Below are 26011 nucleotides of genomic sequence, written 5' to 3'. Positions count from 1 at the left end.
TTTAGCATAGGCAGCCATCCCATATAGTTTAGAATAGGCAGCCCCTCATAGTTTAAAACAAGAAGCTCCCCATAGTTTAGAATAGGCAGCCCTCCATAGTATAGTATAGGCAGCCCCACCATAATTTAGAATAGACAGTCCCCTCCCATACTTTATAATATGCAGCATCCCCCAGAGTTCATAATAGGCAGCAAACCTTAGTTTATAATAGGCAGCCCCCCCATAGTTTAGAAAATGTAGCCCCCTCACATTGTATTTAGAATAAGCAGCCCCTACCATAGTATTGAATAGGCAGCCCGCCCATAATTTTAGAATAGGCAGCCCCACTATTAAGACTATTAAGACAGCCCCCCTCCCTTCCCTCATATCACACAATATATTAAGATTCCCCACTACCTCACACATTATACAACATACACCCTTTTTCCCTCACACATTATAGCAGCCCCCCCTCCATATAGTTTAATATAGGCAGCCCCTGTATACTTTAATTTAGGAAGCCCCCTATAATTAAATATAGGCAGCCCCTCTTTAGTTTAATATAGGCAGCCGTGCCCCCCAATAAGTTACAATAGGCAGCCCCCCCCGGTAGTTTAGAATAGGCAGCCATTCCCCATAGTTTAGAATAGGCATTACCCTCTTATACTTTACAATAGGCAGCCCCACATATTGTGTTTAGAATAGGCAGCCCCCCATAGTTTAGAACAGGCAGCCCCCCATATTTTACTATAGGCATCCCCTCATAGTTTAGTATAGGCAGCCCTCCAAATCATTTTGAATAGGCAGCTAGTCACTGCCCCATTGGAGCTTATAATCTAAATCCCCTAACATACACACACACAGATTGAGAGAGACTAAGGGCAATTTAATAGAAGCCAATTAACCTACCAGTATGTTTTTGGAGTGTGGGAGGAAACCGGAGCACCCGGAGGAAACCCACGCAAACACGGGGAGAACATACAAACTCCACACAGATAAGGCCATGGTTGGGAATCGAACTCATGACCCAAGTGCTGTGAGGCAGAAGTGCTAACCACTAAGCCACCGTGCTGCCCACATAGCAAACCCACATAGTTTAGAATAGATAGCCCCCCAATGGTTTAGAAAATGTAGCCCCCTCACATTGTATTTAGAATAAGCAGCCCCTACCATAGTATTGAATAGGCAGCCCGCCCATATTTTAGAATAGGCAGCCCCACTATTAAGACTATTAAGACAGCCCCCCTCCCTTCCCTCATATCACAATATATTAAGATCCCCCACTACCTCACACATTATACAACATACAACCCTTTTCCCTCACACATTATAGCAGCCCCACTCCATATAGTTTAATATAGGCAGCCCCTGTATACTTTAATTTAGGAAGCCCCCCTATAATTAAATATAGGCTGCCCCTCTTTAGTTTAATAAATATAGGCTGCCCCTCTTTAGTTTAATATAGGCAGCCGTGCCCCCCAATAAGTTAGAATAGGCAGCTCCCCCCAGTAGTTTAGAATAGGCAGCCATTCCCCATAGTTTAGAATAGGCAGCCGCCCCCTTTTAGTTTAGAATAGGTAGTTCCCCTATAGTTTAGAATATTCAGCCCCACATATTTTAGTATAGGCAGCATTTCCCATAGGTTAGAATAGGCAGGTCTCCTGGCTACTCACTTACCTTTAATTGAGCAGGCCAGCATTGCTTCTCACATCAGGCAAATATAGTTTAGTATAGTCAACCCCCCATAGTTTAGTATAAGTAGCCTCCTTTAGTATACTCAGCCCCCCCATAGTTTAGTATAGGTAGCCCCCTTTAGTTTAGTATAGGTAGCCCCCCATATTTTAGTATATGCAGCCCCCTCATAGTTTAGTATAGGCAGCCCCCCCATAGTTTAGAATAGTCAGCCCCTCCCATAGTTTAGAATAGGCAACCCCCCATAGTTTAGAAAAGGAAGCCCCCCTAAAGTTTAATGTTTAATGTAGGCAGCCCACTCCCTATAGCTTAATATAGACTGCACCCCTATAGTTTACTATAGACAACCCCCACTATAGTTTAATATCGGCAGAACCCTTTCAGTTTAAAATTGGCAGTCCACCGTATAGATTAAAATAGGCATCCCCCTATAGTTTAGTATAGGCAGCTCCCCCCATAGATTAGAATAGAAAGCCATTCTCCATAGCTTAGAATAGGCAGCATCCCCCATAGGTTAGAATAAGCAGTCCCCCTATAGTTTACCAAGGCAACCCCTCTATAGTTTAGAATAGGCAGTCTCACCCTATAGGTTAGAATAGACAGCCATCCCCCATAGTATAGAATAGGCAGCCCCCCATAGTATAAAATAGGCAGCCCCACTATAGTTTAGAATAGGCAGTCTCACCCTATAGGTTAGAATAGACAGCCCCCAATAGTTTTGAAAAGGGAGTCCCCCCATAGATTAGAATATGCAGTACCCACACATAGTTTAGAATAGGCAGCCCCCTCCCAAAGATTACAATAGGTAACATCACCCATAGTTTAGAATAGGCAGCAAACCATAGTTTAGAATATTGACCCCCTCCCCATAGTTTAGAAATGTTAGCCCCTCATAGTTCAGAACAGTCATCCCCCCACATAGTTTAGAATTGGCAGCCCCACCATAATTTAGAATAGGCAGACCCACTATTAAGACAGCCCCCCTCCCTTCCCTCATATCAAACAATATATTAAGACACCGCACTCCCTCACACATTATAGCAACATACACCCCTTTTCCCTCACACATTATAGCAGGCCCTCTTCCCTATAGTTTAATATAAGCAGCCGCCTATAGTTTAAATAGTTTAATATAGAAAGCCTCCCCTAGAGTTTAATATAGGCAGTCCCCCTATAGTTTAGTATAGGGAGCCCCCACTATAGTTTAGGATAGGCAGCCCCCACTTTAGTTTAGAATAGGCAGCCCCCTATAGTTTAAAATAGGCAGCCCCCAATAGTTTAAAATAGGCAGCCCCCCAATAGTTTAATATAGGCAGCCCAACCTATAGTTTAATATAGGTAGCCCCACCTATAGTTTAATATATTCAGCCCCCCTATAGTTTAATATAGGCTGCCCCCCCATAGTTTAGAATAGGCAGCATCCCCCATAATTTAGAATATTCAGATTGCCCATACTTTAGATAAGGCAGTGCCCCCATAGTTTAGAATAGGCAGCCCCGCTATAGTTTAAAATAGGCAGCCCACTCACTATAGCTTAATATAGACTGCACCTCTATAGATTACTATAGACAGCCCCCACTATAGTTTAATATAGGCAGCCCCCTCTATACTTTAAAATTGGCAGCCCCCCATATAGATTAAAATAGGCAGCCCCCCCCGTAGTTTAGCATAGGCAGCCATCCCATATAGTTTAGAATAGGCAGCCCCTCATAGTTTAAAACAAGAAGCTTCCCCATAGTTTAGAATAGGCAGCCCTCCATAGTATAGTATAGGCAGCCCCACCATAATTTAGAATAGACAGTCCCCTCCCATACTTTATAATAGGCAGCATCCCCCATAGTTCATATTAGGCAGCAAACCTTAGTTTATAATAGGCATCCCCTCATAGTTTAGTATAGGCAGCCCTCCACATCATTTTGAATAGGCAGCTAGTCATTGCCCCATTGGACCTTATAATCTAAATCCCCTAACATACACACACACAGATTGAGAGAGACTAAGGGCAATTTAATAGAAGCCAATTAACCTACCAGTATGTTTTTGGAGTGTGGGAGGAAACCGGAGCACTCGGAGGAAACCCACGCAAACACGGGGAGAACATACAAACTCCACACAGATAAGGCCATGGTTGGGAATCGAACTCATGACCCAAGTGCTGTGAGGCAGAATTGCTAACCACTAAGCCACCGTGCTGCCCACATAGCAAACCCACATAGTTTAGAATAGATAGCCACCCAATGGTTTAGAAAATGTAGCCCCCTCACATTGTATTTAGAATAAGCAGCCCCTACCATAGTATTGAATAGGCAGCCCGCCCATATTTTAGAATAGGCAGCCCCACTATTAAGACTATTAAGACAGCCCCCCTCCCTTCCCTCATATCACAATATATTAAGATCCCCCACTACCTCACACATTATACAGCATACAACCCTTTTCCCTCACACATTATAGCAGCCCCCCTCCATATAGTTTAATATAGGCAGCCCCTGTATATTTTAATTTAGGAAGCCCCCCTATAATTAAATATAGGCTGCCCCTCTTTAAATTTAATATAGGCAGCCGTGCCCCCCAATAAGTTAGAATAGGCAGCTCCCCCCAGTAGTTTAGAATAGGCAGCCATTTCCCATAGTTTAGAATAGGCAGCCGCCCCCTTTTAGTTTAGAATAGGTAGTCCCCCTATAGTTTAGAACAGACAGCCCCCCTATATTTTAGTATAGGCATCCCCTCACAGTTTAGTATAGGCAGCCCTCCCCATCATTTTGAATAGGCAGCTAGTCACTGCCCCATTGGAGCTTATAATCTAAATCCCCTAACATACACACACACAGATTGAGAGAGACTAAGGGCAATTTAATAGAAGCCACTTAACCTACCAGTATGTTTTTGGAGTGTGGGAGGAAACCGGAGCACCCGGAGGAAACCCACGCAAACACGGGGAGAACATACAAACTCCACACAGATAAGGCCATGGTTGGGAATCGAACTCATGACCCAAGTGCTGTGAGGCAGAAGTGCTAACCACTAAGCCACCGTGCTGCCCACATAGCAAACCCACATAGTTTAGAATAGATAGCCCCCCAATGGTTTAGAAAATGTAGCCCCCTCACATTGTATTTAGAATAAGCAGCCCCTACCATAGTATTGAATAGGCAGCCCGCCCATATTTTAGAATAGGCAGCCCCACTATTAAGACTATTAAGACAGCCCCCCTCCCTTCCCTCATATCACAATATATTAAGATCCCCCACTACCTCACACATTATACAACATACAACCCTTTTCCCTCACACATTATAGCAGCCCCACTCCATATAGTTTAATATAGGCAGCCCCTGTAAACTTTAATTTAGGAAGCCCCCCTATAATTAAATATAGGCTGCCCCTCTTTAGTTTAATAAATATAGGCTGCCCCTCTTTAGTTTAATATAGGCAGCCGTGCCCCCCAATAAGTTAGAATAGGCAGCTCCCCCCAGTAGTTTAGAATAGGCAGCCATTCCCCATAGTTTAGAATAGGCAGCCGCCCCCTTTTAGTTTAGAATAGGTAGTTCCCCTATAGTTTAGAATATTCAGCCCCACATATTTTAGTATAGGCAGCATTTCCCATAGGTTAGAATAGGCAGGTCTCCTGGCTACTAACTTACCTTTAATTGAGCAGGCCAGCATTGCTTCTCACATCAGGCAAATATAGTTTAGTATAGTCAACCCCCCATAGTTTAGTATAAGTAGCCTCCTTTAGTATACTCAGCCCCCCTATAGTTTAGTATAGGTAGCCCCCTTTAGTTTAGTATAGGTAGCCCCCCATATTTTAGTATATGCAGCCCCCTCATAGTTTAGTATAGGCAGCCCCCCCATAGTTTAGAATAGTCAGCCCCTCCCATAGTTTAGAATAGGCAACCCCCCATAGTTTAGAAAAGGAAGCCCCCCTAAAGTTTAATGTTTAATGTAGGCAGCCCACTCCCTATAGCTTAATATAGACTGCACCCCTATAGTTTACTATAGACAACCCCCACTATAGTTTAATATCGGCAGAACCCTTTCAGTTTAAAATTGGCAGTCCACCGTATAGATTAAAATAGGCATCCCCCTATAGTTTAGTATAGGCAGCTCCCCCCATAGATTAGAATAGAAAGCCATTCTCCATAGCTTAGAATAGGCAGCATCCCCCATAGGTTAGAATAAGCAGTCCCCCTATAGTTTACCAAGGCAACCCCTCTATAGTTTAGAATAGGCAGTCTCACCCTATAGGTTAGAATAGACAGCCATCCCCCATAGTATAGAATAGGCAGCCCCCCATAGTATAAAATAGGCAGCCCCACTATAGTTTAGAATAGGCAGTCTCACCCTATAGGTTAGAATAGACAGCCCCCAATAGTTTTGAAAAGGGAGTCCCCCCATAGATTAGAATATGCAGTACCCACACATAGTTTAGAATAGGCAGCCCCCTCCCAAAGATTACAATAGGTAACATCACCCATAGTTTAGAATAGGCAGCAAACCATAGTTTAGAATATTGAGCCCCCCCCCATAGTTTAGAAATGGTAGCCCCTCATAGTTCAGAACAGTCATCCCCCCACATAGTTTAGAATTGGCAGCCCCACCATAATTTAGAATAGGCAGACCCACTATTAAGACAGCCCCCCTCCCTTCCCTCATATCAAACAATATATTAAGACAACGCACTCCCTCACACATTATAGCAACATACACCTCTTTTCCCTCACACATTATAGCAGGCCCTCTTCCCTATAGTTTAATATAAGCAGCCGCCTATAGTTTAAATAGTTTAATATAGAAAGCCTCCCCTAGAGTTTAATATAGGCAGTCCCCCTATAGTTTAGTATAGGGAGCATCCACTATAGTTTAGGATAGGCAGCCCCCACTTTAGTTTAGAATAGGCAGCCCCCTATAGTTTAAAATAGGCAGCCCCCAATAGTTTAAAATAGGCAGCCCCCCAATAGTTTAATATAGGCAGCCCAACCTATAGTTTAATATAGGTAGCCCCACCTATAGTTTAATATATTCAGCCTCCCTATAGTTTAATATAGGCTGCCCCCCCCATAGTTTAGAATAGGCAGCATCCCCCATAATTTAGAATATTCAGATCGCCCATACTTTAGATAAGGCAGTGCCCCCATAGTTTAGAATAGGCAGCCCCGCTATAGTTTAAAATAGGCAGCCCACTCACTATAGCTTAATATAGACTGCACCTCTATAGATTACTATAGACAGCCCCCACTATAGTTTAATATAGGCAGCCCCCTCTATACTTTAAAATTGGCAGCCCCCCATATAGATTAAAATAGGCAGCCCCCCCCCGTAGTTTAGCATAGGCAGCCATCCCATATAGTTTAGAATAGGCAGCCCCTCATAGTTTAAAACAAGAAGCTTCCCCATAGTTTAGAATAGGCAGCCCTCCATAGTATAGTATAGGCAGCCCCACCATAATTTAGAATAGACAGTCCCCTCCCATACTTTATAATAGGCAGCATCCCCCATAGTTCATATTAGGCAGCAAACCTTAGTTTATAATAGGCATCCCCTCATAGTTTAGTATAGGCAGCCCTCCACATCATTTTGAATAGGCAGCTAGTCACTGCCCCATTGGACCTTATAATCTAAATCCCCTAACATACACACACACAGATTGAGAGATACTAAGGGCAATTTAATAGAAGCCAATTAACCTACCAGTATGTTTTTGGAGTGTGGGAGGAAACCGGAGCACTCGGAGGAAACCCACGCAAACACGGGGAGAACATACAAACTCCACACAGATAAGGCCATGGTTGGGAATCGAACTCATGACCCAAGTGCTGTGAGGCAGAAGTGCTAACCACTAAGCCACCGTGCTGCCCACATAGCAAACCCACATAGTTTAGAATAGATAGCCACCCAATGGTTTAGAAAATGTAGCCCCCTCACATTGTATTTAGAATAAGCAGCCCCTACCATAGTATTGAATAGGCAGCCCGCCCATATTTTAGAATAGGCAGCCCCACTATTAAGACTATTAAGACAGCCCCCCTCCCTTCCCTCATATCACAATATATTAAGATCCCCCACTACCTCACACATTATACAGCATACAACCCTTTTCCCTCACACATTATAGCAGCCCCCCTCCATATAGTTTAATATAGGCAGCCCCTGTATATTTTAATTTAGGAAGCCCCCCTATAATTAAATATAGGCTGCCCCTCTTTAAATTTAATATAGGCAGCCGTGCCCCCCAATAAGTTAGAATAGGCAGCTCCCCCCAGTAGTTTAGAATAGGCAGCCATTTCCCATAGTTTAGAATAGGCAGCCGCCCCCTTTTAGTTTAGAATAGGTAGTCCCCCTATAGTTTAGAACAGACAGCCCCCCTATATTTTAGTATAGGCATCCCCTCACAGTTTAGTATAGGCAGCCCTCCCCATCATTTTGAATAGGCAGCTAGTCACTGCCCCATTGGAGCTTATAATCTAAATCCCCTAACATACACACACACAGATTGAGAGAGACTAAGGGCAATTTAATAGAAGCCACTTAACCTACCAGTATGTTTTTGGAGTGTGGGAGGAAACCGGAGCACCCGGAGGAAACCCACGCAAACACGGGGAGAACATACAAACTCCACACAGATAAGGCCATGGTTGGGAATCGAACTCATGACCCAAATGCTGTGAGGCAGAAGTGCTAACCACTAAGCCACCGTGCTGCCCACATAGCAAGCCCACATAGTTTAGAATAGATAGCCCCCCATAGTTTAGTATAGTCAGCCCCACGTAGTTTAATATAGGCATCCCCCCTATAGTTTAGAATAGGCAGCCCCTGTTATAGTTTAGAATATTTAGCCCCCCATATTTTAGTATAGGCAGCATTTCCCATAGGTTAGAATAGGCAGGTCTCCTGGCTACTTACTTACCTTTAATTGAGCAGGCCAGCATTGCTTCTCACATCAGGCAAATATAGTTTAGTATAGTCAACCCATCATAGTTTAGTATAAGTAGCCCCCTTTAGTATACTCAGCCCCCCCATAGTTTAGTATAGGTAGCCCCCTTTAGTTTAGTATAGGTAGCCCCCCATATTTTAGTATATGCAGCCCCCTCATAGTTTAGTATAGGCAGCCCCTCCATAGTTTAGAATAGTCAGCCCCTCCCATAGTTTAGAATAGGCAGCCCCTCCCATAGTTTAGAATAGACAGTACCCCCCATCGTTTAGAATAGACAGTACCCCCTATAGTTTATAATAGGCAACCCCTCCCATAGTTTAGAATAGACAGTACCACACATAATTTAGAATAGGCAGCCCCTCCCATAGTTTAGAATAGACAGTACCCCCTATAGTTTAGAATAGGCAGCCCCTCCCATAGTTTAGAATAGACAGTACCCCCCATAGTTTAGAATAGGTAGCCCCCCCATAGTTTAGAATAGACAGTACCCCCCATAGTTTAGTATAGGCAGCCCCCCCATAGTTTAGAATAGTCAGCCCCTCCCATAGTTTAGAATAGACAGTACCCCCTATAGTTTAAAATAGGCTGCCCCTCCCATAGTTTAGAATAGACAGTACCCCCCATAGTTTAGAATAGGCAGCCCCCCATAGTTTAGAATAGTCAGCCCCCCCTTCGTTTAGAAAAGGCAGGTCCCCCCCTACTCACTTATCTTTAATTGAGTTGGCTGGAGTCGCTCCTCACATCAGGCAGACACCCCCTGGCGAGAAAAAAAAATTAGATAACAAAAAAGCCATATATGAGGCGGCCTTTGGGAATCTTCCCGGTATGTCCTACGCCCAATTGGCCCCTGGTTAGGGGTTTTAAAAGTTCATTGGTTGCTTCCTAAACAGATCTTTCTATATTTACAGAAGGTTTAATATTAATATATACGACTCCTGTACATCGCTAAGGTAAGCGGGCCAAAATCCATTCTCATCGTAATTGTTGATGTCTTCACCAAAATTGAATGTAAAGTCTAGCAGGATACACCACAGTTCTTTATCCATATATCTAGATCTGCACTGCTCAACAAACTTGGAAAAGGTGGTAGCTAAAGGCCATGTACTTCTCATCATTGTTAAAAATATGGATCTTGCTTTATCACATTCCAGACCTCGCTGCTCTAGGTCCCTTGCAAAATGTGAAACAAACTGATAGAAAGCCTTATAAATTATGTAGTATGTGAGCTGAGTGCAAAGATATTGACATTTTCCCTGTAACTTCTCAGGAAGGTCACACTGTAACAGGGTCATCCCGTGTAACCATTCCTCCTTTCTGATACAGCCCTTTTTCTTAGGCTCTAGTAAATAGTTCAGAGCCAACATGTTCATATCTTGGGCTTCAATCCCAACTTCCTCACAAAACTCTTGTATGCCTTTGGGCCCAATAACGTCCTCCGATCCTGCGTACTCCTGAAACCAAGCCAGGCAGCGCTTCCTAGAAAACTGATCTATCCCTATTATTCTGCCGGCTTTTCTACATTTCTTTTGGTCCACTCCATCAGTAGAGGAGGATTTCCTTTTCCTTTTCCCCGGCATATCGCTGTGAGATGAAGTATGAGGAAACAGAAGTCTGTTTCCTTGTGTCTCACTGGTCGGCCGAATGATCAGATTATTCTACTATCTATCCAACTTTGTTGCGTTCTAGAGATGCTGGAGAGCGGTCAGCAGACGTCTGTCCTCTCTCGCTGATCAACCAGAAGTGTGTAACTGTCATCATTTAAATGATGCACCTGGATTCTAAACTGCCAGTGAGTGGTCACATGACAGTATGAGAAAAACAAATCATTAAAGCTACAGTACACCTAATAAAAGGTGGTAGTGCCCCACCCCACAACTGGAGCGGCTACACGGCTACATGCAGCTGTATTTCCATATAAATTGATTTTATTAACTAACCTAATATGGCAGCGGAGGGAATGAGTTAGTGGAGTGAACAATCACAAACTGCCATTTCTTGATGGCAGCTTGTGATTGGTCCTCCCGCTCACATACCAGCCCTGTCCATGTTTTGGCTGGGGCTGTAAGAGGAGCAGATAAGTCATGAGAAATATGGTACATACTGGGATCTAGCTAGGAGAGACCAGGGGCTAGATCTACTAAGCTGAGGGTTTGAAAAAGTGGGGATGTTGCCTATAGCAACCAATCAGATTCTAGCTATCATTTTGTAGAAGGTACTAAATAAATGAAAGCTAGAATCTGATTGGTTGCTATAGGCAACATCCCCACTTTTTGAAACCCGCAGCTTAGTAAATCTAGCCCTAGGTGGTAGAGCAGCTCTAAAGATACAAACACCTATGCACTATTATAATAAGGTGTAGTAAAATTAAATATAGAAAATATATTACTAAGAGTAGAGAATGCTCCAACACTTGCATATTTATTTAGATGAATTAGGTACAGACTCAAGAACACAAGAGAAACATGGGGATATGTATTTGTCTCTTGTGCCCTAAAAGCACCACATACGTAGTGGAAAGTGTGTAATGTTATAATGAAACAGACACATTTTAAAAGCTGTGTGCAGGTAAGCCTTAAGTCCAGATAAAATAACATAGCATTTGATCATGTTAGGACTGACCAGAATGGGAAGACTTTGGCGTGAGTTGGTCAGCTTAACATATACTGCAATATGTGGAACTAACATTCCCTGTCTTTAATATAGAACAGTATTTAGTTCAGCATTAACTATGTGTTTGGAGAGTGCAGAGTATCCCTGTTTTTTTTGTCTACATATGTGTGTATATATATATATATATATATATATATATATATATATATATATATATATTAATAATGGAACCAACAAATAAACGTTCATATTATGCCACACAGTAGTGTCCCAGTTCAATTTATGCCACATTGTTCAATTTATGCCACAAATCATATTTTGCCACACAGTGATGCCCCCAAATCATATTATGTCATACAATAGTGCCCCAGTTCAATTTATGCCACAAATCATATTGTGCCCCACAATAATGTCTCCAAATCATATTATGTTACAAATTAGGCCCCAAAACAATATTATGCCACAGAGTAGTGCCCCCAAACAATATTATGCCACAGATTAATGCCCCCAAACAATATTATGCCACAGAGTACTGTCCCCAATTCATATTATGCCAAGAACAGGCTAACCCCCTGAAAAAAGGAACATTGTCAAGTTTGAAAAAAAAAGCAAAAAAAAAAATTACAATAAAATAAAGTAAATGTGACTTACCTTTACTTCATCTCCTCTCTGTGGTCGGCTGGGCTTGGCCCTCGCAGCTCCTGGATGCTGCCAGCATCGCAACGTCATGACGTGTGCAACTCTTGAAGGTGCACGTGACTTGCGCTTTACAAATTTTGGACATGGGTTGCTGCTTGTCTGGATCCTGCAATGTTGGGAGTCCTATCTGGAAAAAGAAAGGGTATATGACATTTAGAAAACTCCAACCAGCCTTGGCATTAAATAATTCACATTCACATTTAATAAGGGACAAGTGCAAGGAGGTATGGGCTTGGCTATGTAAGGTGCGCAGGTCGCTGTTCTCCCAGTTAGTCACCAGTGCAATGGAGTATGTAGAGGAATAGCAGAAGACCTGGGTACAATCCAGCAATGGCGAGGAACAAAAGGGAAAATACAGGAGAGTGGTCAGAGGTAGCCAAATTCAGGAACCACTCGGACAATATAGTACAGAATCACTTGAGCAGGAGGATAGTCACAAGACAAGCCAAGGGTCAGAATCCAAAACAGCAAACAATAGGAGCAGGGAACAGGACACAGGAACGCTGGAGATTGGTGACCCAAAATGCTGGCGAGGCATTGGTGAAAGTGGGGTCCTAATATAAGAGGAAGTGAGCCCTTGTAGAAGGAGAGTGATTTCTGAGCCACAAAACAAATGCCCCGATGCATAGCAATGGGACGCGGCTCGAATGCACATGCAGGTGCTGCGAGAGTGCTGAATACGTAAGAGTGTCCCGTTGCTAGGCAACAGGATGCGAGAAGGAATTAAGACAGGGGTCCGTTCCCCGGCACCTAGGAGAAGTGCAAGGACGGCATCTGACATATTTACTGAGAGTAAGAAAGTCTTATGATTATGAAAATGCTTTCTACTGGTTTTAAATCACACTTAAAGGAATAACAGGTAAAATAAGGGTAAAAAAGAGTCTACTGTATAAAACGTTACTACTAGTAATGATGTCTTCTCATGGTTATCAATATTTTCATGCATCATAATTGGGGATAACCCAAAACACTATCTGTTACTGTAAAAGAATAGAGGGTATCCTGAACACATGACAGTTTTAAAGTGTTAGACTTCATGGTTTACACCTGAAATTTGCAAGTTTGAAAGTTTTTGTTAATTATTCAGTGCAGACTTGTATTCCAAGTTTTGTAACCTATAAAACTGTGCTGCTTGTGCCATATTAAAGGGGATTCACTAATTCAAACTGTTTTCCCTTTTTTCCTTCACTCATATATGCCCCCCAGACTTCTAGTTGATCTTTTTATATGCACTTTCCTAGCTCCCAGGGTGCATGGTAATAGAACTGATAGCTCTACAGACCCACATCCCCCTAGTGACCCCATCTGCCGTCACCGGGGTCGGGTCTGTACTTGAGTAATGCTGGATGCGTTACAGGGTGTGCAGTGCATATGGACTTATGAGCTCAGGGTGCACTTTAACTTTTCCTTGACTTGTGTCCAGAGTGATTCAGGAAGGCAGAGCCGGATTAAAGGTGGACAGAGGCAATCTGCTCTTAGGGAGACCTGGTGTCCACTGTCTTACTTCTCCCTTCTCATCTGTCTTCCACTCATCGTTCGTCCTGTCCTGACTGTCTGTGTGACATGTGTCTAATCTACAAGGCCAAAATGGAACTACCACACTGCTAAAACACCCACCCACTGGTGAAAAGACAACTGTGAAAATAATAAAAAGAAGATAAAGTCCCAAGGGTGAGACATTGAACACGCAACCCATGTGAGGAATTCTGAATTTTCCTGTTGCAGAAAGTTGCCATCATGTTGTCCACATAATGGTGACTAAGCCAATCTACCTGAAGAATATGAGCTCCAGGAATACCGACCACTGATAAGCCTTTTAAATGTATTTTTACCAAATGGATTCTCTGTCTCAAACAACATTGATGTACTTCCATTTCCATCTGACTTTGCAATGTAAGGCATTTCTATTAAGTTGTCCAGAAGCAGTTAAAACATTTTACCCTGGATCTGAGGGCAGAGAGCGCTTTTAAATGCAGGTCTCTTCTCATGGAGCTGAGCCAAAGTCCCCGGGGTGTAATGACCCAAGCAATGAGCTCCTCATCACTGGGCATCTGATGGGTTGTGAAACAAAGGTATTGTCACGCCAATAGGGTTTCTGGGATCCGTCTTGGGACGAAGGGTCCTGAGACAGGGATGAAGTGGAAACTAGGAGGCTGGATGAAGATCTTGCTCAGAAAGAGAGTATGTGCTCTTTTTGTATATGCCAGATGTCAGGAGGAGGAATGCTGGACTGGATTCCACATTGGAATAAGCAACTGGAATCTGGACTTGGTGGACTGGAACCTGGACGTAGGAACAGAGGGACTGAACCCACGAACAGAGACTCAGTACCCGCAAGGATCCAGAAACTCAGAAGACTATAGTACCAAAACTGGGACTGAGAAGGCTCAGAACTCAGGCACCGGATTATCAGGGGTGCCCACCTCCTGAGCTGTATAAGCTTGGAACTGGCCCCGGGTAACTCAGAACCTGCATCAAACCTGGATCTTGAAGCCGATACACAGAGACACAGAGATGGAAGAAGTTTAAAGACTCAAAGCAGTAACCTACTAAGAGCAGAAGCGAATAAGAAGGACATGGAGGGATTTGTATCGAGGTTACTCTAAGGATTAAGTTATGTACCTTTTGCCAAAATCTGACCATCTTAGGACAAGACCACTAAATGTGTAACAAAGAGCCTTCTTGCCCACAGGACCTCCAACAGGAATTGGGTGCATCTGGGAATATAGCTTTGAGATGAGTGGGGACCAGGTACCATCTATAAAGTAGCTTATATGCATTCTCTTTAGTCCTCACGAAAATAGAGCTTTTAGCGATTCGGGTCCTGATTTCGGCCCAATCATCAATTTCTAGTTAAATTCCCAAGTCTTCTTTCCACTTCAGCTCGTATCGATCCTTAATAGGTTGATGAAATGCCACAAGACTATAAAATGTTGAAATTAAACCGGTCGGTTGAGACCTATTCTGACAAAAAGTTTCCAAAGGGGTTAATTGGTAGAGTGTTTTAAACGCTAAGAGAGATTGAAATAAATGCCTTAGTTGAAGATATTAATAGAAACATTTATGGGGGATGTTGTGTATTCTCTGCAAATCTGCAAATTCCGGAAAGATTTGCATGGGTGCGATATCTGTCATAAACCAGAGCCCGCGATTAAACCAGTATTGAGAAAAGGATTTTGGCTGTCCAGGGGGAAAGGACGGGTTGTTCCACAATGGAAACATAATTTCAGGATTAGCTAATAATTGAAAGGCGCGAGTACTATAGTCCCAAATCTGGAGGGAGAAACGAGTAGAAGATGGAAGCAAAAGGAGTGGTGGACGATGTTTAATTGGAATCCACAAAAGGGTGTATGGCGAAAGCAACTGTATGGTATTTGCCTCTATGTCAGCCCATAGGCTAGTGTTATGTGCGTATTGTCGCTAACCAATAACGATTGTCGAACCTCGAGTTGTGTTTCCAAAGCACAAAGATTTATTCGCAAATAGTAGAATAAATATGTTCAAGCGAAGTAATAGTAAATACAGCCATTACTTATCGCAGGCGCTCTGGATCCAGTGCAGTCATTCAATCCTGAAGTCTGGGGACAAGATGTCTGCACTCTGGATCACAAGCTGCTGCTTATATACACAATCAAATACAGTAATACAATGAAGATGGTATAGCTTGCATCTATTGGTCCGGGTCTCAGGAATGTCCAAGGGGTCGTCAATCATTGGCTGGTTCATCCTAAGGAATCCAAAGGAGGGGGTCATCTCTGCAGGGGGTATGCTCTGCTCTTCCCGCCAGGATTCCTTAGTCTTAAGTAGTTCATAATTCCCTATCATTCATAACTTGCGTATGCACTCTGCGATTCCCTCGCAGAGTGAAGCAAACAGTAGGATATGTAACAAGGTTCATTATGATACCACTCATGATGTTATTCCTTTAACCCGTTCCGTGTATTTCACTAATATGCATGTAACTCTGATATAAAATATAAATACTACTATATTTCGACATAACTGACTATGTGTTGCAACTACCATTAATGTGTACTATTTTATAAGTATGCGTGTTTGTGCAAATATATGGTAAAAGACCAATTACTGTTGCTGCCACGTGTAGTGGATGCGTACGCCCTTTCACGCCGTAGCGTGCCCTTGTACGTCGATGCGTACCGTACGCATCTTTTCAGACAAAGACAACCAAGTTTGCTAGACTTTAATTGAAATGACTTTATCCAATTTGCTGACTTAGACACTAGTGAAGGCGAAGAGTGAAATAGAACTAGCTGGGTCAGGTGTGCAGCAATGTAGTACTTAGAAATATTTGGAAGACCCAGTCCACCCTCCGAGGTCCGACGATGAAGCGTGCGAGCTTGGACCCGTGGTCGTTTACCTGCCCAAACAAACTGCGCAACTTGTTTCTGAAGGGTTTTTAGTGCCAATGAGGGGACCCGCATAGGGACCGTCTGAAATAGATAGAGAATTTGTGCTATTAGATTCATCTTTACCGCTGTCATGCGACCTAACCAAGAGATATATAGCTTATCCCATTTCTCAAGGTCTTGTTTAAGAACACTCAAGAGCCAAGGAAAATTAGCTGTATTTAGCTGACTGCATTGACTTGTCAAGTAGATTCCCAAATATTTCAGTTTGTCCGGTTGCCATCTAAAATTCGTTTGCCGTTTCAGAGATTCCAGGAGGTGGGGCGTTAAGTTAAGAGACAGGATTTCATATTTGTCCATATTGATTTTAAAGTTAGACAACTAAGTTCTTTCTGTATGGAAAGGAGGGAGGTAAGGGGTCACTGTCAGTAAGACATCATCCGCATATAAGGAGATCTTATAATCGGTCTTGACCGCTTGGATTCCTGTGATTGCTTCATTGGTCTGAACTCGAGAGGCTAAAGGTTCCATCATTAGGGCGAACAATAGAGGGGAGAGCGGACATCCTTGTCGAGTGCCATTAGCAATTTGTAACACCGGCGATGCAGCTCCATTAGCCCATACAGTAGCAGAGGTATTGAAGTACAAAGAAGCTAGCCTAGTCATAAATTGACCCTCAAAGCCCATTACCTCAAGAGTGGCTCTCATGAAGGGCCAGGAGACCCTGTCAAAGGCCTTTTCTGCGTCGAGGGAGACCACCAGAGCAGGGGTGTGCTTCGAGTTAGCTGCTTCAATGAGATTGATTGCTCGCCTTGTATTGTCCGATCCCTGTCGAGCAGGAATAAATCCCACCTGGTCAGGATGGACCAGGGCAGGGATCACTTGAGCCAGCCTGTTCGCAAGTAGTTTAGCAAATAGTTTTAGGTCTACATTCAGCAGAGAGATAGGTCTGTAGCTCTCACATTAACTAGGTTCACCACCTTCCTTAGCTATAACAATGACATGTGCTCTGGTGGTATCCCTCTCGAAGCTTTCCCCATTTTGCACTGCCCTGAAAAGTAAAAGAAGCATCAGTGCCATATCAGGCGCAAATTTTTTATAATACGATGCAGTGAGCCCATCTGGTCCTGGTGCGGCCGAGTTTCTAAGTGACTTGATAGTCTCCTTTATCTCTTTCATCGTAATGTCCACGTTGAGTATCGACAACTGTGCTTCCGTGAGACAGGCAGCCCCCCTTTCATTTTATAATTGGCAGCCACCAGTATAGTTTAAAATAAGCAGCCCCTGTGTAGTTTAATATAGGCATCCCCCTAATTTTAGTGTGGGCAGTCCCCACCCCCATAGTTTAGAACAGACAGCCATCCCTCATAGTTTAGAATAGACAGCTCACCCCATAGTTTAGAGTAAGCAGCCCACCATAGTTTGGAATATGCAGCACCCTCCACATATTTTAGAATATGGCAGTATCTCCCATAAATTAGAATATTCAACATCCCCCTAGTTCAGAATAGACAGCCCACCTAAAGTTTAATATAGGCAACCCCCTATAGTTTAGTATAGGCAGCACCCCCCATAGATTAGAATAGGAGGCCATTCCCCATAGCTTAGAATAGGCAGTATCCCCCATAGTTTAGAATATGCAGCCCCCACCATAGTTTTGAATAGGGAGCCACCCCATAGTTTAGCATCGGCAACCCCACTATAAAGACAGCCCCCCTTCCTTCCCTCATATCACACAATATATTAAGACCTCCCCACTCCCTCATACATTATAGGAACATGCACATTATAGCAGGCCCTCCTCACTATAGATTAATATAAGCAGCCCCCCTATAATTTAAATAGATTAAAATAGAATGCCTCCCCTATAGTTTAATATAGGCAGCCTCCCTATAGGTTACAATAGGCAGCCCCCCCATAGTTTAGAATAGGCAGCACCATCCATAGCTTAGAATAGGCAGCTGCCATAGATTATAATAGGTAGCCCTCCCACAGTTTAGATTATTCAGCGCCCTTATAGTTTAGAAAAGGGAGACCCCCCCATTGTTTAGAGTTTGCAGTCCCCCCATATAGTTTAAAATAGGCAACATCCCCCATAGTTTAGAATAGGCAGCAAACCATAGTCTAGAATATTGAGCCCCCCCATAGTTTAGAAATGGTTGACCCCCATAGTTTATAATAGGCAGCCCCCCTATGGTTTAGAATAGGCAGCCCCCCATAGTTTATAATAGGCTGTCCCCCCATAGTTTTGAAAAGCCAGTATCCTCCATAATTTAGAATAGGCAGCCTTCTCCCATACTTTACAATAGGAAACATCCACCATACTTTATAACAGGCAGCAAACCAAAGTTTTGATTAGGCAGCCCACGCACAGTTTAGAATAGGCAACCCACCAGAGTTTGGAATATGCAGCACCCTCAACATATTTTAAAATAAGGAAGTATCCCCCATAATTTAGAATATGCCACATCCCCATAGTTTAGAATAGGCAGCCCCCCATAGTTTAGAATAGGCAGCCCTCCATAGTTTAGTATAGGCAGCCCCAACATAGTTTAGAGTAGGCATCCCCCCCATAGTTTAGAATAGGCAGCCCACATACAGTTTAATATAGGCAGTCCCCTATAGGTTAATATAGGAAGCATTATTATAGTTTAATATAGGCAGCCACTCTATAGTTAATATAGGCATTACCCTATAGTTTAATATAGACAATTCCCCTTTAGTTTAATATAGGCAGCCACCCCATAGTTCAGTATAGGCAGCTTCCCCCATAGATGAGAATAGGATGCAATTCCCCATAGTTTAGAATAGGCAGCCCCAGCCATAGTTTAGAATAGGCAGACGCCATAGATTAAAATATGCAGCCCTCCCACTTTTTAGAATATGCAGCCCCCTGATAGTTTAGAAAAGGGAGTCCCCCCATAGTTTAGAATAGGCAGCCATCCCCCATAGTTTAGAATAGGCAGCAAACCATAGATAAGAAAATTGAGCCCCTCCATATTTTAGAAATGGTAGCCCCCCATAGTTCAAAATAGGCAGCCCCCCATAGTTTAGAATAGGCAGTCCCCCCATAGTTTAGAACAGCCAGCATCACCACGTAATTTAGAATAGGCAGCCCCCTCCCTTACTTTACAATAGACAGCATCCCCATAGTTTGTAACAGGAAGCAAACCATAGTTTTGAATAGGCAGCCCCCCCATAGTTTAGAATAGCCAGCATCCCCCATAGTTTAGTATAGGCAGCCCTCCTATACTGTAAGCCCCCCTATTAATTAATATAGACAGCCACCTATATTGTTTAATATAGGCAGCCCTCCTATAATTTAATATAGGCAGCCCACTCCCTATAGCTTAATATAGGCTGCCCTCCTATAGTTTACTATAGACAGCCCCCCTTTAGTTTAGTATAGGCAGCTCTCCCCATAGATTATAATAGGAAGCCATTACCCATAGCTTAGAATAGGCAGCATCCCCCATAGTTTAGAATATGCAGCCCCCACCATAGTTTTGAACAGGGACCCCCCACTCCCTCACACACTATAGCAGGCCCTCCTCCTCATAGTTTAATATAGAATATATAATTTAAATTAGTTTAATATAGAATGCCACCCCATATAGTTTAATATAGGCAGCCCCCTCTATAGTTTAGAATAGTCTGCCCCCATAGTTTAGAATAGTCTGCCCCTCATAGTTTAGAATAGGCAGCCTCCCATAGTTTAGAATAGGCAGCCCCCCATAGTTTAGAATAGGCAGCTCTTCCACCCATAGTTTTGAATACGTAGCTTCCCCATAATTTATAATAGGCAGCGCCTCCACAGTACAGAATAGGTAGCCCCACATAGATTAGAATAGGCATCTTTTCCAGGGATAGTTCAGAATAGACAGACCCCCCATAGATTAATATAGGCAGCCCTCCCTATTGTTTAATATAGGCAGCCCTCCCTATTGTTTAATATAGGCAGCCCTCCCTATAGTTTAATGTAGGCAACCCCCCTATAGTTTAATATAGGCAGCTCCCATATAGATCAATATAGGCTTCCCTTCCATAGTTTAGAATAGGCATCATTTCCACGGATAGTTCAGAATAGGCAGCACCATCATAGATTAATATAGGCAATCCCCTATAGTTTAATACAGGCAGCCCCCCCCCCAATAGTTTAATATAGGCAGCTCCCCTATAGATTAATATAGGCTGCCCCCCATAGTTTAGTATAGGCAGCCCTGCTCCCCCATAGTTTAGAAAACGAAGCCCCCCTATAGTTTAGTATAGGCAAAATCCCCAATAGTTTAGAATAGGCAGCATCCCCCCTCACAGAGTTTACAATAGGCAGAATCCCCCATAGTTTAAAATAGACAGCCTCCCCCCCATTGTTTATAGTAGCCAGCCCCCTCCATAGTTTAGAATAGGCAGCCCCCTCCCATATTTTGCAATAAGCAAAATCACACATAGTTTAGAATATGTAGCAAACCATAGTTTAGAAGATTGAGCCCCCTCCATAGTTTATAAAAGGTAGCCCCCCTCATAGTTTAGAATAGTCATCCCCCTATAGTTTAGAATAGGCGGTACCCCCATAGTTTAGAATAGCCAGCATTCCCCATAGTTTAGAATAGGCAGCCCCCTCCCATATGTTACAATAGGCATCTAACCATAGTTTAGAAATGGTAGCCCCCCAACATTGTGTTTATAATAGGCAGCCTCCACCATATTTTTGAATAGGCAGCCCAGCCATAGTTAGAATAGGCAGACCCCCCGTAGTTTAGAAAAGAAAGCCCACCATAATTTAGTATAGGCAGCCCCCCCATAGTTTAGTATAGGCAGCCCCATTGTTAAGGCAGCCCCCCTTTCATTTTAAAATTGGCAGCCCCCCGTATAGTTTAAAATAGGCAGCCCCTCTGTAGTTTAATGTAGGCAGCCCCCACCCCCATAGTTTAGAACAGACAGCCATCCCTCATAGTTTAGAATAGGCAGCCCACCCCATAGTTTAGAGTAAGCATAGTTTGGAATATGCAGTACCCTCCATATATTTTAGAATATGGCAGAATTCCCCATAAATTAGAATATGCAACATTCCCATAGTTTAGAAAAGGCAGACTCCCCTAGTTTAAAATGGGCAGACCCCCTATAGTTTAATATAGGCAGCCCACTCACTATAACTTAATATAGACTGCACCCCTATAGTTTAATATAGGCAGCCCCCCCATGTAGTTTAATATAGGCAGCCCCTCCAATAGTTTAGAATAGGCAGCCCCCACTATAGTTTAGAATAGGCAGCCCCTCCATAGTTTAGAATAGGCAGACCCCCATAGTTTAGAATAGGCAGCGCTTCCACCTATAGTTTAGAATACGCAGCACACCCATAATTTAGAATAGGCAGCCCCTCCACAGTAAACAATAGGTAGCTCCCCATAGTTTAGAATAGGCATCCCTTCCACTGATAGTTCAGAATAGGCAGTACCACCATAGTTTAGAATAGGAAGCCGGACCCATACCTTAATATAGGCAGCCCTCCCCATAATTCAATATAGGCAACATCTCTATAGTATGATATAGGCAGCCCCCTATAGATTAATATAGGCTGCCCCCCCCATAGTTTAGTATAGGCAGCCCCCCATAATTTAGAATAGGCAGCCCCCCCCCTATAGTTTAGTACAGGCAGAATCCCCTGTAGTTTAATATAGGCAGCCCCCTATAGTTTAATATAGGCTGCCCCCTCTCCCCATAGTTTAGCATGGGAAGCCCTGCCCCCCATAGTTTAGAATAGACAGCCCCTCTATAGTTTAGTATAGGCCGAATCCCCTATAGTTTAGAATAGACAGCATCCCCCATAAGTTAGAATATGCAACCCCCGATAGTTTAGAAAAGGAAGCCCCCCTATAGTTTAATGTAGGCAGCCCACTCCCTATAGCGTAATATAGACTGCACCCCTATAGTTTACTATAGACAACCCCCACTATAGTTTAATATCGGCAGAACCCTTTCAGTTTAAAATTGGCAGCCCACCGTATAGATTAAAATAGGCATCCCCCCTATAGTTTAGTATAGGCAGCTCCCCCCATAGATTAGAATAGAAAGCCATTCTCCATAGCTTAGAATAGGCAGCATCCCCGATAGGTTAGAATAAGCAGTCCCCCTATAGTTTACCAAGGCAACCCCTCTATAGTTTAGAATAGGCAGTCTCACCCTATAGGTTAGAATAGACAGCCATCCCCCATAGTATAGAATAGGCAGCCCCCCATAGTATAAAATAGGCAGCCCCACTATAGTTTAGAATAGGCAGTCTCACCCTATAGGTTAGAATAGACAGCCCCAAATAGTTTAGAAAAGGGAGTCCCCCCATAGATTAGAGTATGGGGTACCCACACATAGTTTAGAATATTGAGCCCCCCCATAGTTTAGAAATGGTAGCCCCTCATAGTTCAGAATAGTCAGCCCCCCCCCCATAGTTTAGAATAGGCAGCATCCCCATAGTTTAGAATTGGCAGCCCCCCTCATAGTTTAGAATAGGCAGCCCCACCATAATTTAGAATAGGCAGACCCACTATTAAGACAGCCCCCCTCCCTTCCCTCATATCAAACAATATATTAAGACACCTCACTACCTCAAACATTATAGCAACATACACCCCTTTTCCCTCACACATTTTAGCAGGCCCTCTTCCCTATGGTTTAATATAAGCAGCCCCCTATAGTTTAAATAGTTTAATATAGAAAGCCTCCCCTAGAGTTTAATATAGGCAGTCCCCCTATAGTTTAGTATAGGGAGCCCCCACTATAGTTTAGGATAGGCAGCCCCCACATTAGTTTAGAATAGGCAGCCCCCTATAGTTTAAAATAGACAGCCCCCTATAGTTTAAAATAGGCAGCCCCCTATAGTTTAATATAGGCAGCCCCACCTATAGTTTAATATAGGTAGCCCCACCTACTGTTTAATATGTGCAGCCCCCCTATAGTTTAATATAGGTTCCCCCCCCCAAAGTTTAGAATAGGCAGCATCCCCATAAGTTAGAATATTCAGCTCCCCCATAGTTTAGATAAAGCAGTGCCCCCATAGTTTAGAATAGGCAGCCCCGCTATAGTTTAAAATAGGCAGCCCACTCACTATAGCTTAATATAGACTGCACCCCTATAGATTACTATAGACAGCCCCCACTATAGTTTAATATAGGCAGCCCCCACTATAGTTTAAAATTGGCAGCCCCCCGTATAGATTAAAATAGGCAGCCCCCCCCCCGTAGTTTAGCATAGGCAGCCATCCCATATAGTTTAGAATAGGCAGCCCCTCATAGTTTAAAACAAAAAGCTCCCCCATAGTTTAGAATAGGCAGCCCTCCATAGTATAGTATAGGCAGCCCCACCATAATTTAGAATAGACAGTCCCCTCCCATACTTTATAATATGCAGCATCCCCGATAGTTCATTATAGGCAGCAAACCTTAGTTTATAATAGGCAGCCCCCCCATAGTTTAGAAAATGTAGCCCGCTCACATTGTATTTAGAATTAGCAGCCCCTACCATAGTATTGAATAGGCAGCCCGCCCATAATTTTAGAATAGGCAACCCACTATTAAGACTATTAAGACAGCCCCCCTCCCTTCCCTCATATCACACAATATATTAAGATTCCCCACTACCTCACACATTATACAACATACACCCTTTTTCCCTCACACATTATAGCAGCCCCCCCTCCATATAGTTTAATATAGGCAGCCCCTGTATACTTTAATTTAGGAAGCCCCCTATAATTAAATATAGGCAGCCCCTCTTTAGTTTAATATAGGCAGCCGTGCCCCCCAATAAGTTACAATAGGCAGCCCCCCCCCCGGTAGAATAGAATAGGCAGCCATTCCCCATAGTTTAGAATAGGCATCCCTTCCACTGATAGTTCAGAATAGGCAGTACCACCATAGTTTAGAATAGGCAGCCGGACCCATACCTTAATATAGGCAGCCCTCCCCATAATTCAATATAGGCAACATCTCTATAGTATGATATAGGCAGCCCCCTATAGATTAATATAGGCTGCCCCCCCATAGTTTAGTATAGGCAGCCCCCCATAATTTAGAATAGGCAGCCCCCCCTATAGTTTAGTACAGGCAGAATCCCCTGTAGTTTAATGTAGGCAGCCCCCACCCCCATAGTTTAGAACAGACAGCCATCCCTCATAGTTTAGAATAGGCAGCCCACCCCATAGTTTAGAGTAAGCATAGTTTGGAATATGCAGTACCCTCCATATATTTTAGAATATGGCAGAATTCCCCATAAATTAGAATATGCAACATTCCCATAGTTTAGAAAAGGCAGACCCCCCTAGTTTAAAATGGGCAGACCCCCTATAGTTTAATATAGGCAGCACACTCACTATAACTTAATATAGACTGCACCCCTATAGTTTAATATAGGCAGCCCCCCCATGTAGTTTAATATAGGCAGCCCCTCCAATAGTTTAGAATAGGCAGCCCCCACTATAGTTTAGAATAGGCAGCCCCTCCATAGTTTAGAATAGGCAGACCCCCATAGTTTAGAATAGGCAGCGCTTCCACCTATAGTTTAGAATACGCAGCACACCCATATTTTAGAATAGGCAGCCCCTCCACAGTAAACAATAGGTAGCTCCCCATAGTTTAGAACAGGCATCCCTTCCACTGATAGTTCAGAATAGGCAGTACCACCATAGTTTAGAATAGGCAGCCGTACCCATACCTTAATATAGGCAGCCCTCCCCATAATTCAATATAGGCAACATCTCTATAGTATGATATAGGCAGCCCCCTATAGATTAATATAGGCTGCCCCCCTTCCATAGTTTAGTATAGGCAGCCCCCCATAATTTAGAATAGGCAGCCCCCCCCTATAGTTTAGTACAGGCAGAATCCCCTGTAGTTTAATATATGCAGCCCCCTATAGTTTAATATAGGCTGCCCCCTCTCCCCATAGTTTAGCATGGGAAGCCCTGCCCCCCATAGTTTAGAATAGACAGCCCCTCTATAGTTTAGTATAGGCCGAATCCCCTATAGTTTAGAATAGACAGCATTCCCCATAAGTTAGAATATGCAACCCCCGATAGTTTAGAAAAGGAAACCCCCCTATAGTTTAATGTAGGCACCCACTCCCTATAGCTTAATATAGACTGCACCCCTATAGTTTACTATAGACAACCCCCACTATAGTTTAATATCGGCAGAACCCTTTCAGTTTAAAATTGGCAGCCCACCGTATAGATTAAAATAGGCATCCCCCTTATAGTTTAGTATAGGCAGCTCCCCCCATAGATTAGAATAGAAAGCCATTCTCCATAGCTTAGAATAGGCAGCATCCCCGATAGGTTAGAATAAGCAGTCCCCCTATAGTTTACCAAGGCAACACCTCTATAGTTTAGAATAGGCAGTCTCACCCTATAGGTTAGAATAGACAGCCATCCCCCATAGTATAGAATAGGCAGCCCCCCATAGTATAAAATAGGCAGCCCCACTATAGTTTAGAATAGGCAGTCTCACCCTATAGGTTAGAATAGACAGCCCCAAATAGTTTAGAAAAGGGAGTCCCCCCATAGATTAGAGTATGGGGTACCCACACATAGTTTAGAATATTGAGCCCCCCCCAAAGTTTAGAAATGGTAGCCCCTCATAGTTCAGAATAGTCAGCCCCCCCCATAGTTTAGAATAGGCAGCATCCCCATAGTTTAGAATTGGCAGCCCCCCTTATAGTTTAGAATAGGCAGACCCACTAT

The 26011-nt window shown here is 43.3% G+C and overlaps 1 long non-coding RNA gene across 1 annotated transcript in view; it reads right to left on the bottom strand.

The window, feature by feature from the left end:
• Positions 1–26011, bottom strand: part of LOC142150179 (uncharacterized) — a 140847-nt gene that overhangs the window by 105780 nt on the left and 9056 nt on the right. Inside the window, exon 2 of the long non-coding RNA XR_012691060.1 lies at positions 11867–12041. This is a non-coding gene — a long non-coding RNA (uncharacterized LOC142150179). The remainder of the gene's footprint in view (positions 1–11866; positions 12042–26011) is intronic.

This window comes from Mixophyes fleayi, chromosome 4 (genome assembly GCF_038048845.1).
Source record: "Mixophyes fleayi isolate aMixFle1 chromosome 4, aMixFle1.hap1, whole genome shotgun sequence".
NCBI lineage: Eukaryota > Metazoa > Chordata > Amphibia > Anura > Limnodynastidae > Mixophyes > Mixophyes fleayi.
This window is presented reverse-complemented; position numbering and strand designations above follow the sequence as displayed.